Here is a 13,870-nt window from a genome sequence, read left to right on the forward strand (position 1 = left end):
AACTTGCAATATCTTTAACTCGCTTGCTCACCATGTAGTCTTGTTCTGCTGGTCCTTGGAAAGCTTCCATCCTTGTAGCTGGAACATCACCGGTCGTCTTTGAGATCTCTTCATCTGCAGCTAAGTACCATTCCTACCTTGCAAATTGCACCTCCCACTAATTGGAAGATGACTTCAAAACTAACACTCCCTATTATGCTCTATCCCATATATTGGAGATAAGCCCTAAGTCATAGTTAGAAGAACCACCTTGGGTTTTATGGAGAGGATACTCAATTAAGAATCCTTCCAACTTTACTGAAAATGTGCTCTGAAGTTTCATTTCTATCTAGATTAATACTACCTATTGACTTAGACTGGTTCAAACCGGTCTTGTAGCCGAGCTGTACGTACTTCCTGATGAGAGTGGCTATATACCCCTCATTCAGAATTTCTAAGTACCACGTCGTGGTAAATGAAGTAATTAATGTAGAATACGAATGCAGAATCAAACGAAGAATCCGAAGAATCAAGTAGAAGAATCAAGTAGAAGATCAAGTAGAAGATTGTAGAAACTCAATAAGAATCACGTAGAAGATCCAGCCAAGAGCTCCAACACGCCCTTTTATAACCTTCTCTGGCGCTAATTACAGGTCGCTACACGTGGCCCAATCAGGTGACACGTCTCTCCCCACTCCAGATATTAGAGTTGACGGGTCTTAACCCTGATATCAACTGTTCTTCTATTAGTCCTTTCACTCAGTATCCATGGCAACATGACGCTCCTTTGAAAATATAGGCGGTGATCAGTTTGAATAATTCTGGTCGAAATACGGTAGCTTACGTTAGAACGCTTGAACACGTGCTCGCTTTTCCCAGAACTTGGTGTCTAAATTTGTCCTTCCTTCTTCCTCGGTGATGTGGCAAGATAGAGGAAATCTACTGCAAGTTAATTTTAAACGAATGTCGCAAGAATCTAAGTGAATATTAGGATATTCAGCCCTCGTTTACAAGTCGTAGTTACAAAGTAATGAAATGATAGTGAGCAAATGATTAAACATGAATTATAATACAATTACATACCAAAATAAATATCATGACGTTAAATTCCTGAATTAATTACACATAATAAAATTAACATAATTACACTGTAACGTCTGGAACGTTACATACGCCCCCATTAGTTCTTAACAAATATCACATGAGTTGAGAACTCACACACTTACTCCCACATTGACTTGAAATACCTCTATTACCTGCCCATAACGAGCGACATTATTTTCATACAATTAATTATATCTCACTGTTTCCATATCTCTCTTAGACTGCTTACCATTGCGAATGTCTGTTATTTCAGTTCATCTTGAGGTTTAGATACTAAATTATGCCCAACACAAGCAACTTTCCATTTTTGTAAAAAACAAGATTATCCTAGAGAATATAACATAATATATATACAATTCAGATTACAGACTCTGCCGAGTGTCTATTTGTCCTTTTACTCCCCATCTCTCCGACATTCTTTGCTAGATAGCAGTAACACGTTCTCTTCCAATCTTTTACATTAGAACCATGGAAAACAAATGATACAAACAATTTACACTTTTATCACTCTTTCGAATGTTTTAACCTTATCTTGAAGCAGGATGCAATACACTTCACACGAATACACACGTGATTTAAGCTCACGGTAAAATTATTGCAAGTTAGAAATGCACATACGGGAAAATTAATTATTTGCCGTCGTCAGCTTTAATTAGCCTTCTGTAACATCTCAGAAAACAAATATATAAAATTTCATGGCCTCACATACGGAAAACAGATGATCTATCGTCAATGAACGAGCGTAAATCTACCGCCACACAAACACCTCCCTTGTTTACAAACACAACTAGGAAATACCACCACAATTGAGACGTAAACTCATTCCGCTCGTAGTCTGACATAACAAGTAGCAACTTCCCCGAGTTACTGACCTATATCTCACAATCCGGTTCAGCCACCTCACACGACAGGTATCTCCGTAAACTACTAATGTTATATGAACCATTCATTACGCTCTCGCCATCCGCTAACTTGTAAGCACAGGGTCCTAGTTTTCTATGTACTTTATAAGGGCCTTGATATAAAAGAAAAAATTTCTTTGTTACCTTATCTTCACTATTTGACAACATTGGAACTCTCACCAAAACCATATCACCTACCTCAAAGTTATCCAGTACCTTACGTTTCTGCTGTCTTTTACGTTTATCTCCAGATTTAATCAGGTTCTCCCGTGCCAGTCGGACGTAAAATTCAGCATTACGAGGTGGTTCCTCAGGCAAACCTAACACTCTCACTAGTTCATTCTGAGGCTTACAACCAAAATGAACTTGTGACGGCGTCAATCTAGTGCTTTCATGTTGAACTGCATTGATCCATGTCTCTATGCGGGATAAATGAGCCACCCAGGCTGTATGCTTATCGAACACTAAGCATCTAAACATGCGAGATAACTTTTTCATAACGCGTTCACACATATTGCCCTGAGGGTATCTAATAGATGAATGAACCTGTGTAATACCTAGCTCTCTAATTATGGACTTCCATTTTCTCGAAATAAATTGCGGTCCACTGTCTGATAATATTCTAAGGAGTACCTAATTCAGGGATATACTTCTCTTTGATTATACGACTACAAGATTTTCCAGTGGCTTTTCTCATACCGTATAATCTGACCAATTTCGAGAAGGCATCAATAATGACTAAAATATATTGGAAGCCGAACTGTCCCTTTACCACAGGTCCAAAAAAATCAGTACACACCAAGTCACCAGGTCTTTCTGAGATTACTGCCTGACGAGGTCCTTCTAAATAGCGGTTAGGAATTTTGCTACGCTGACACAGATCGCAAGTGGAAAGAATTTTTCTTATATCTCTTCCCATCTTGTCCCATATAAAATTCTGTCGGATCTCATACAGAACTTTATTAGCTCCAAAATGTCCTAATTCCTTGTGGATAAACCAAATCAATTCCACACGTAGCGCTTTGGGTACACAAATCCCCCAGAGATCCTCGCCACATTTCCTGGCTAGAAACCCGTTAACCAGTTTGTACATGTGCCTACCATGCGACACAGTGAGCTGCTCTCCTCCCTGAAGTACAGACAAAGGTTCCCGACATTCTTCGTCTACCAACTGTTCAACCAATAGGTTACGTAGTCTATTTAGAGCAGTTTCATTTTCCTTAGACAGACATGTACATATAATAATGCCCTCACGTGGCTCTAGAAGGCTACCTTCTTCGCTCAACTTCGGATCACGTGACAATAAATCAGCAAGGACATTATTCTTTCCCTTAATGTGAGTTACCTTAAAATCATACTTTTGTAGGGCGAGTATCCATCTACTAACTCTGTTAGATGATAATTTACACTTGGATACAAAAGAAAGAGCATGATGATCCGTCCTAATTTCAAATTCGGTACCTAAAACATACATCCTAAATTTACTGAGGGAGTATACGATAGCTAGGAATTCAAGTTCCGTTATAGTATAACGCTTTTCAGCAGCACTTAAACCTCTGGAAGCTAAAGACACAATCCCTAAATTACCATCATCATCTACTTGACATAGTGCACCAGCGATACCACAGTGAGATGCGTCCGTCAGCAACACATACTTCCTATCGGGCATGGGGTATCTCAAAACAACCGCCTGCCTGAATCCTTCTTTTAATTTTAGGAAAGCTCTATCATGATCTTGTGTCCATTCCCACTTACTGCCAGCTTTCAATAGTTCTCTAAATGGCTCTAGTAAGTTACCAAATCTCACTACAAATCGTCTGAAAAAATTACATACACCAATATACGATCTGAGCTCCTTAATATTTCTAGGTGTCGTAGTATTCAATATTTTTTCAATTCTTGTGCTCTCAGGCGTCACTCCCATTGCCGATACACGGTGCCCCAAAAAAGTCACCTCTCGTCTACTGAAAACACATTTGTCAAGTTTCAGAGTAAAACCAGCATACTCTAATTTAGAAAAAACCCTCTCCAAGTGGTCCAAGTGCTCTTCAAAGGTACTAGATCCTATAACCAAATCATCGATATAAATAGTAGCATAATCTCCAGTATCATCTCCCAAGGCAATACTTAGTGCGCGAATAAGAGCTGCCGAACTCGTACGGGTCCCAAAAGGAACACGCCTAAATTGGTACAAACTATGCTTATAGCTGAAAGCAGTAAGAGGCCTGTCTTCTGATCTTAAAGGTATCTGCCAAAAACTACTCCTAAGATCTAACGTAGAAAACCAACTCTTACCCTGAAAATTCTGTATCAACTCTACAATGGTTTGTGATCTCAACTGATCAGCACCAATACGTCTGTTCATCTCCCTGCCATCAATACACAAACGTATTGATCCATCAGACTTAGGTACGACAATTAAGGGATTAACATATTGACTGTTTGATAATTCAATCACATCGCGTGCTAACATAGCTTGAATTTGATCCTCTACGGCTTTGGCATATTTGTGTGGTATCGGATACCGCGGTCCGCTAAATGGAGTCTTATCCAGCACAGAAAAAGAATGTTCATACAGATGGGTAACACCAGGTTTCTCGGAGAAAATCTCCACGTGTTCACATAACACTTCATATAACTTGTCCTTCTGGATTTCATTCAACTGATTTCTACTTACGGCTTCTTTTAAGCCACATATTTTATCCTCATTAATCCACAACTGGCACAACTTCAGGCCCTCACTAGCCTCTTCATTTACTTTAGAAACCTCTCTCATTCTCCACACTGTACTAACTTCCGTTTTCCTCTGAATTTCCTCCTCAAACTTGACCTTGATATCCTCATTATTCCACCTCAAATTTAGCACTAGATCATTGTAATTTAACTGAGCCAATTTTAACGTTAACCAGTCAGATCCCAAGATAAGATCAAATATTAAATGCGGAATTACCAAACATATCTGAACGCTAATAGAATTATTAATGCAGATCGGGACAGCTACTTGTTTACAAATTTGCTTAGACCTCTTTCCAACAGCCGTAATGATGAAAGTAGACTTAACAGGCATTTCCTCCAACTGAATACCCTGTTTCGCTAATGACTCATACCACTGAGAACTAATACATGATATTTGGCTACCAGAATCAATCAAAACTTTAACCCACGCCCCCCAGACTTTCAATTTAACAACGGGATTGACTACTTTATTACTTGAATCTCCATTATTCTGCTCGGGTTCATACAACAAATCGTCTCTAACATCTAGGTCATATGGTAACACTTTCATGGCAAGACACTTCGCTACCTTCGTACTAGGCTGGAATTCTGACCTAACATTACAGCCTCTAGTTAGTTTAAAGGTTCCCTTTGTGTATTGACGTTGGACTCATTAGTACATTGCTCTGGCCTCCGTTGGGAATTTCCTGTCCTATATTCAGGTGCTCCGCTCCTGCTGTTCTGCTGAGGTCTGAACTGATTGCGAGCTTCGTGATTCTGTATTCTACCGTTTTTTGCATGCAGGCCGCTTCTCTCACCCTGTCCGGAAAATGTCTCAAAAGTAGTCTTACTACATCAGACCCCTCGGTTATACCATCTAAGTTCTGACAAATCATGACATGTGCCAGGAAGTACTCGGTCATAGTAACTCCTTCATGCTGTTTGTACCTCCCAAATACCACCCTTTCCCTCTCCCGAGCTTGTATCGCTTCATTCCAGAATTTCTCTCTAAACTTATTTCTGAATTCTTTCAGGTTCGTCATCGTGTGCCTATATACCATGAACCAAGACAGAGTTTCTCCTACAAAAGCATGGTCAATATTTTCCATAACGTCTTCCCAGTCCATAGACCCTTCCTCTAGACGCTTTTCAAATCGTTTTTCTATCATCTTAAGGAAATCTAACGGGTTCGTTTGTTTCCCATTAAATTTAGGTAGTTCAATTTCCCTAATGTAGCTATTTCCTAGACATTGCCTTCCCGTGAAAACCTGTTTATCCTTTGCCACCTGTTTTAACTTATTTTCTGCTTTCTCCATCCGGCATTCTACATCTCTGTCTCTCCTATCAATTTCTCTCTCCAAATTAACCTGCTTCTCTTTCAATGTCCTAATTTCAATCTTATTCTCTTCAGCTATCGCAAAACTTTCTTCACTTGCCCGGGTCTCATCTTCTATTCTAAGCTTTACCGTGTCAATCTCTTGTTGGACGTGGTCTTTGAATATCCGTATTTCCCCTCTTTGAGTCTCAACTCTCTTATCAATACTAGTGACCTGCCTCATTACTTCCTCCCTAGTAGAGTTGTTTTCCTTCCCCATTAATTCCAGGAATTCACTTCTCTGCTCCGCAAACTTTTCTTCTACCTCTTTCCCTTGCCGTACATATTCATTTTTCTGGTCCTCTAATCGCTTATTAAAATGTTCATTTTTTACCACCAGATCGCGTAACTGCCTACTGTGTTCGTCCATTCTCCGATTCGCTTCCTCCTTATTTTCCCTCATCTCCCTGCTTAATTCAGCTTTAGTTTGTTCTAACTGTTCTTTCAGTTCAGATTTAGTTTGTTCTAATTCACCTTTAAGCTCAGATTTAGTTTGTTCTACATCTGTTTTAATTTGTTCCAATTCACTTTTTATTTCAGTTTTACTGTCCTCTATCTTACTTAACATTAACTGCATCATTCCCATTAACTGATCATTATTATTACTTCCATTGTTAGTGTTTACTTCCGCTTCGCCTCCCATCCTACTATCATCTGACTCCATACTGACTTCTTTCTGCTTGCCTTCACTCTCCATACTACTTACACTTCTATCTTCAATTTCCTCTACTAGACGACACAACTCTTCCTCTGAACTCAATACATTATTGCCTTTTATCGCCCGTCCACTGCGCAACATCCTCTCCTCTTTCGTCTGATCAGCCATGACCCTTCCCACAATCAAACACTCCTAATGCAACGTGGATATCCAAATTTTGCCCATAATACGAATTCTGATATCGTTACTGTCCTTAACTGCTCCGTACTTAATGATTTTCTCGCCACACGTTGGAGCGGCATTTATGTGACTTCCCCTCTCGGAGAACAATCATCGAACGAGAAATGCAACCATTCAAGCTAAGGGCGCCAATCTTTAAGTTGAGGACTTAAAGATAAAAATTTATAATCAAGCTTGGACGGACTCTTATCACAGGGGTGGGGTGATAGTGCACTAATCAATAAGCAGGAGAATTAGAAATCAAAAGGCTAATTAAGGCAGATTGATTAAAGTGAACTAGAAAAATACTATTTATTATATTGAATATAAATGACGACGGTTTAACGAGAACTGAATTTAAAATAGAAAATGAATTTAACAAAAAATTGAATGACTCTACTTCGCGAAAACTTGCAATATCTTTAACTCGCTTGCTCACCATGTAGTCTTGTTCTGCTGGTCCTTGGAAAGCTTCCATCCTTGTAGCTGGAACATCACCGGTCGTCTTTGAGATCTCTTCATCTGCAGCTAAGTACCATTCCTACCTTGCAAATTGCACCTCCCACTAATTGGAAGATGACTTCAAAACTAACACTCCCTATTATGCTCTATCCCATATATTGGAGATAAGCCCTAAGTCATAGTTAGAAGAACCACCTTGGGTTTTATGGAGAGGATACTCAATTAAGAATCCTTCCAACTTTACTGAAAATGTGCTCTGAAGTTTCATTTCTATCTAGATTAATACTACCTATTGACTTAGACTGGTTCAAACCGGTCTTGTAGCCGAGCTGTACGTACTTCCTGATGAGAGTGGCTATATACCCCTCATTCAGAATTTCTAAGTACCACGTCGTGGTAAATGAAGTAATTAATGTAGAATACGAATGCAGAATCAAACGAAGAATCCGAAGAATCAAGTAGAAGAATCAAGTAGAAGATCAAGTAGAAGATTGTAGAAACTCAATAAGAATCACGTAGAAGATCCAGCCAAGAGCTCCAACACGCCCTTTTATAACCTTCTCTGGCGCTAATTACAGGTCGCTACACGTGGTCCAATCAGATGACACGTCTCTTCCCACTCCAGATATTAGAGTTGACGGGTCTTAACCCTGATATCAACTGTTCTTCTATTAGTCCTTTCACTCAGTATCCATGGCAACATGACGCTCCTTTGAAAATATAGGCGGTGATCAGTTTGAATAATTCTGGTCGAAATACGGTAGCTTACGTTAGAACGCTTGAACACGTGCTCGCTTTTCCCAGAACTTGGTGTCTAAATTTGTCCATCCTTCTTCCTCGGTGATGTGGCAAGATAGAGGAAATCTACTGCAAGTTAATTTTAAACGAATGTCGCAAGAATCTAAGTGAATATTAGGATATTCAGCCCTCGTTTACAAGTCGTAGTTACAAAGTAATGAAATGATAGTGAGCAAATGATTAAACATGAATTATAATACAATTACATACCAAAATAAATATCATGACGTTAAATTCCTGAATTAATTACACATAATAAAATTAACATAATTACACTGTAACGTCTGGAACGTTACACTAGGTGTACAGTTCTACAAACTGATGTTTCGTGTCAAGTGGTACCCTTAAATCTCTGCTGCATGGAATTGATCTTACTCCTGGGGTAGCATTTGAGGCTGAAAGAGACTCTTATCATTCTACTGCAGTACAAGTACATAACATGATTATATCTAACATGTTTCTTTGTGTTTTTTGAGGTTACAACGTCTATAAAATCAGGCAAAATGTAATCGAACATTACAAGGGACGGTCACGTTCCGGTCAATCGCCGATCTTGTGTAAATTTTGCACACACGTTACATTGAGCCAAGAGTAACACAACGGTCAAAACATTTCTGTCGGAAATTACCATCATCATCAAAATCATCATCATCAAATGTTCTCATTTTCCACTGTAAGGATAACACCAACAAAGTCTCCCAGACCAGGAGATTCAGACGGATTATTGGAAGGATTTAGGGAAAGAAAATACTGGTTAAGTTGGTTCGTGAAAACAAAGATGGGTTTTGGGACTGCAGGCCTCTTGATTATGTGATTTATTATTATTAAGTTGTATTATTTTAATTAAATATGGTTAATTTTCTCATCTAATTTTACATAGACTGACACTTTGTTCTAACCAGATGTTTAAATAGGTCATTTAAACTTTCCAGTCTGTCAAACAAAAAAAATGTCAATAAAAATTATAACACTAAAACATACCTGAAAAAATTACACACTACTACACAAAGAATGACATGTTTCGTTCTACATGAACATCCTCAGATCCTATTAAATCCCTTAAATCGTGCGTAAATATGTACAGTAACACGCTGCGTAAACTTGTCAATGATAGAGTTAAGTGATAATATGAACAAGTATTAACAAATGAAATAATACCTCATTCATTATGTAATAGTGTATAATTTTTTACAGGTATCTCTTTAGTGTTATAATTTTTTTTGAAATTTCGTGTGTTTGAGAGACTGAGAAGATTTTACGTCCTATTTGAATAAGTCGATACTGGCTTCCTTCTTAACAAATTATGCTGCCAGTCAGGCAAATTACAGAGCCAAAAAACCTCAAGTCACTTAAGGGAATATGTACGCGAAATTTTAGGAAAATCAAAAACGAATTTTGCTCTTATAATATCCCCCGGTCTTTTCTGAATCCAACCATATGCAATAAGTATATATTATTAATGTTTTAGTACATTTTACAGCCCTAATCTTAAATATCTGCAGAACTCTGCCACGCCCCTTTACATGTCAAATGTATTTAAACTTCATAATATTTCCTGAACAAGTCACTTTGGGGCAGCAAAGGTAATTTCTGTGCAATTGTAGTAAATTTAACTTTCAAAAGTGTGCTAACCTGCACAATGTTCATCTTTCTCCACATAAGAAATAAATACACAACAGTGTTGATCACAATAGTTTTTCTTAAAAGATAACTAGTAAATGTTTCCATAGATATGCCGAGGACTAGGAAATTTGGTGCTGGCAGGCGGAAGTTCTACGGAAATAGATTTACATCTAAGGAGCAAGAAACATAAATCAATACCAGTAACTGTTCTGTTGAGAGTGAAGTTAAGATGCAATCAAGTGCTTCGAAAAAGAAACTGAAATGTTTGAACGATTCATGCAGCAGTAACTTTACTGAAGAAGAGGCAAGAAAGGAGGAAAGAACCAGAAAAGGAATATAAATGTTAAGAGAGGATTAAGAATTTCTGATCCAAGGTGATTATGGCGCTGGAATGCATTAAACACATCAGGTTAGGCCACAACTTTCATTAGAAGCAAAGTTAAACTTTAAGTCCAATTTCCCGAAAGTTTTGTATTCTGACATATTTAATTTAATAGACCAAAACTACTCAGGCTAAAAGGCTGAAACTTTGTACATAGAATCAGTATGATAATTGAAGAAAAGTAGAGTACAATCATGGACCTATCTTAAAAAATAAGGACTTGATTTCTGCTACGCCCAACAAAAAATTGCCGTATTTTTATGTACCAAATTTTAATTAATACTGTTAATTCATTTCTCTCTGTATGTTCCCCATAGTAGTCTACTTTGTGCACACACACATTCTCTGTGTACAGTTAAAACATTGGGGGATTTTATTGAAAAGTTTCAGAGATATAGGTACCTAAAAACTGTTTACACTCCCAAAAAAAGTAAATTACTTACGAAGGATAAAGTAGGCTAATTATTAAAATACATGACTAACTAATTTTTCTTTGTTGTTTTATGGTTCTAAATGGTTAATTCCATTTGTAAAGTGAATTTCAGGTGTATATGAAGCATACTGCTGGTGATATCTTGCGTGTGATTTGTAGTTAAAATTATGGTCCTTCACAGACGTATATAGTACAGATTAGTTACTTTGTTACATATAGTGTATTTCTTTTGCTACTTGTTTAATGTCGCATTAACACGTCGAAGGTTTTCGGCGACGGAAGAATGGGAAAAATCTGGGATCGGGAAGGTAGAGGTCATGTTCTTAATTATGGTACAACCTCCCAATTTGTCAGATGTTAAAGTGCATAACCACGGAGAACCATCTTCAGGGCTGCTGACGGTGGGTGTTCATAGTATACAAGATGTAACTGCATTAATATATTTTAAGGCACCGGTATATGGATATTTACAAACATAAGTTATCAATAGTACACAAAATGGAATCTGTACAAGTGAACGAATGGGTTAATGGCGTATTGTCCAGCTACATGGTTGGCTGGTCTTCGGTCTAAGGCGTCTTGGGTTCGATTCTCAGCCGTATCTAGAATTTTAACCTTTATTGATTAAATTCATGTTGCTCGGGGACTGAGTTTGTGTACCATATTCGTTGTTAGAATTCATCATTCCTCACAGACGCGCAGGTCGCCTATACGCGTAAGAGCGAAAGACTTGTATCAGACTTCTCTGGAGGCCACACGGCATTATATGGGTTATTCAAGTACAGTGCACCGTTCGGTAACGTTGTGCATCTTCTGGATCCTTTTTCCGGGCACAAATCTGAACAAAATGAAGGCTGATGATGATCCCTCCTTATTCTCAACATTAGATGCGTACCGTTTCAGATCCGAGATGTTTTGTTTCAAAAACTATTTTTCTGGCGATATTTTCAGATTTTTTAATTTATGTAATTGCTTTCCCATTTATGGATTGCCATTATAACAAAGCACACGATTGAAGTACTTTTGTCCGTACTTATACATTAATTTATATATTAATAATAATGTTATTGGGTTTACGTTCTCGTAACTAATTTTGCAGTTTTCGGAGACGTCGAGGTGCCGCAATTTAGCCCCGCAGGAATTCTTTTACGTGCCAGTAAATCTAACTACACGGGGCTGACGTATTTGAGCACCTTCAGATACCACCGGACTGAGCCAGGATCGAACCTGCCAAATTGGGATTAGAAGGCCAGCGCCTCAACTATCTGAACCACTCAGCCTGGCTAGATATTAAGGTATTGGCAGTAAATTCGCAATCAATCAAGACTGATCAACAAACAATTTAAATTAATGGGGATTGTGTAAATCCGTAAAATATGAAGGGAGCCTTTCAAGCCACAACAAGGAAATTCCCAACCAAAACTTGCTCAAAAGTTCAACATTTTTAGAATGTTACCTATAAACCCTACTAGTAGCCCTGTAGCCATGACATTGTTGGGGCCATAGAAGTTTTTTTTACAAGCTGCTTTACGTCACACCGGCACAGATAGGTCTTAGGGCGACGATGGGATAGGAAAGGGCTGGGAGTAAAAAGGAAGCTGTCGTAGCCCTAATTAAGATACATCCCCAATATTTGTCTGGCGGGAAAATGGGAAACCACGGTAAGCCATCTTCAGGGTTGCCGACAGTGGGATTTGAACCCACTATCTCCCGGATGCAACCTCACAACTGCACGGCCAACTCGCCAGGAAGGTCATAGAAGGACTTAAAATAGTCATCTCTTGCCTCATAGATCTGTTCTCGATTGAGTGCGATTGAATGATCATTGTCAGACACAACCGCATGATGGGATCAATATGATCACTATGAAATCGTATAGTTTGATGTACGTACATTTTGATCCGTTGGAAATGCACCGTTCCAAAATGAGTGCATGTACAGTAAATTGTACATTTGTCTCGAGCATCACTTATCCTAATGATTTGACACAGCCTGATCAATTCATGTTAAAGGGAAGAAAAGGTATATGGACACTATACTGCTAGTTTACATCAGATAATGACATTGCTGAGCAATACCATTATAAATTATTTCGACTGTCATAGAAGGAAAAGAAATTGTGCCAGAGGAGGGGCATACAGGAGTTATAATCAGTCTTTTGAAGAAAGGAGACAAGGAGAATTGTAAGAATTACAGAGACATTACTATTGTCCCTCACACAGTGAACTTTCTAGAGAGGTTTATTGGTTAAAGGACCCGAGGAAGAAAGTTGAAGGAAAGTTACAAGAACAGTTCGGCTTTAGAAGAGACAGATGAACATTTGACCCAATCTTCATAACGAGACGCAATAAATTAAGCGTGCTCGGATCAATTCTTAAGGATTTCTAAATACCTAAACGTCTTTTACTAACACATTCATTAATACAATTTACAGGATAATGATCTGTCAATCATAGGTAAAGTCCATTTGTATGGTTGAGTGGCTACAAGTATCGACGAGTGAGAAATCAACGCAAAATGGTTTAACAGGAGAGAGAAATGAGACCCGAGACGCATAAAAGAGTTACCCTACAGCGTTTATAAATTAAAGTAACGGTAGTAATAAAACACTACGGTATTTCCCCATGGATTCATACCTTACGCGTGTACTAGTGTTACAAGTAGGTTGATAGCGACTTTACCTTGGTTCTATTCCATTCTGTTTCCAGCACTCTGACGAATTAATAATTCGTTTATTCTGTACGTGTTTGTACGTACTTCACGTGAATTTTATATTGATGTGATCTAAGGAATATGAAGGTGTCTGCTTAAATCGACTTAAATCCGTGGTTGAGAACCTTTATGTTCATTTTCTATGACTTCATATGTATTTATAATTTTTGTTCAACCGAATAGAAAGTTTTAGCTTCTACAAGAAGAACATTTCTTTAATGAAGCAAGAGTTCTGTGAAAGTCTAACGAACCATGTAAAGTTAGAAAGGGATACAAGGAGAGTCGATGTATGAAGACGCTCAGTTGAAAGTAAGTCTCTATAGGAACAAGTTTGGGGAACAAAGAGGAAATAGCATTCGTAGGAAAACTCCTGTACAATTAGCCAGAATCTCTGTTACATAAACATACCCTTATTATGATGAATATAAATCCGTCTGCCTGATGATAAACAAGTTTCATTCCAGAAGAGAAATGTCTTTGAGAACGATTTTCACTGAAAAGCAGTTGC

The sequence above is a fragment of the Anabrus simplex genome, chromosome 1 (assembly GCF_040414725.1).
Source record: "Anabrus simplex isolate iqAnaSimp1 chromosome 1, ASM4041472v1, whole genome shotgun sequence".
NCBI classification, from domain to species: Eukaryota; Metazoa; Arthropoda; class Insecta; order Orthoptera; family Tettigoniidae; genus Anabrus; species Anabrus simplex.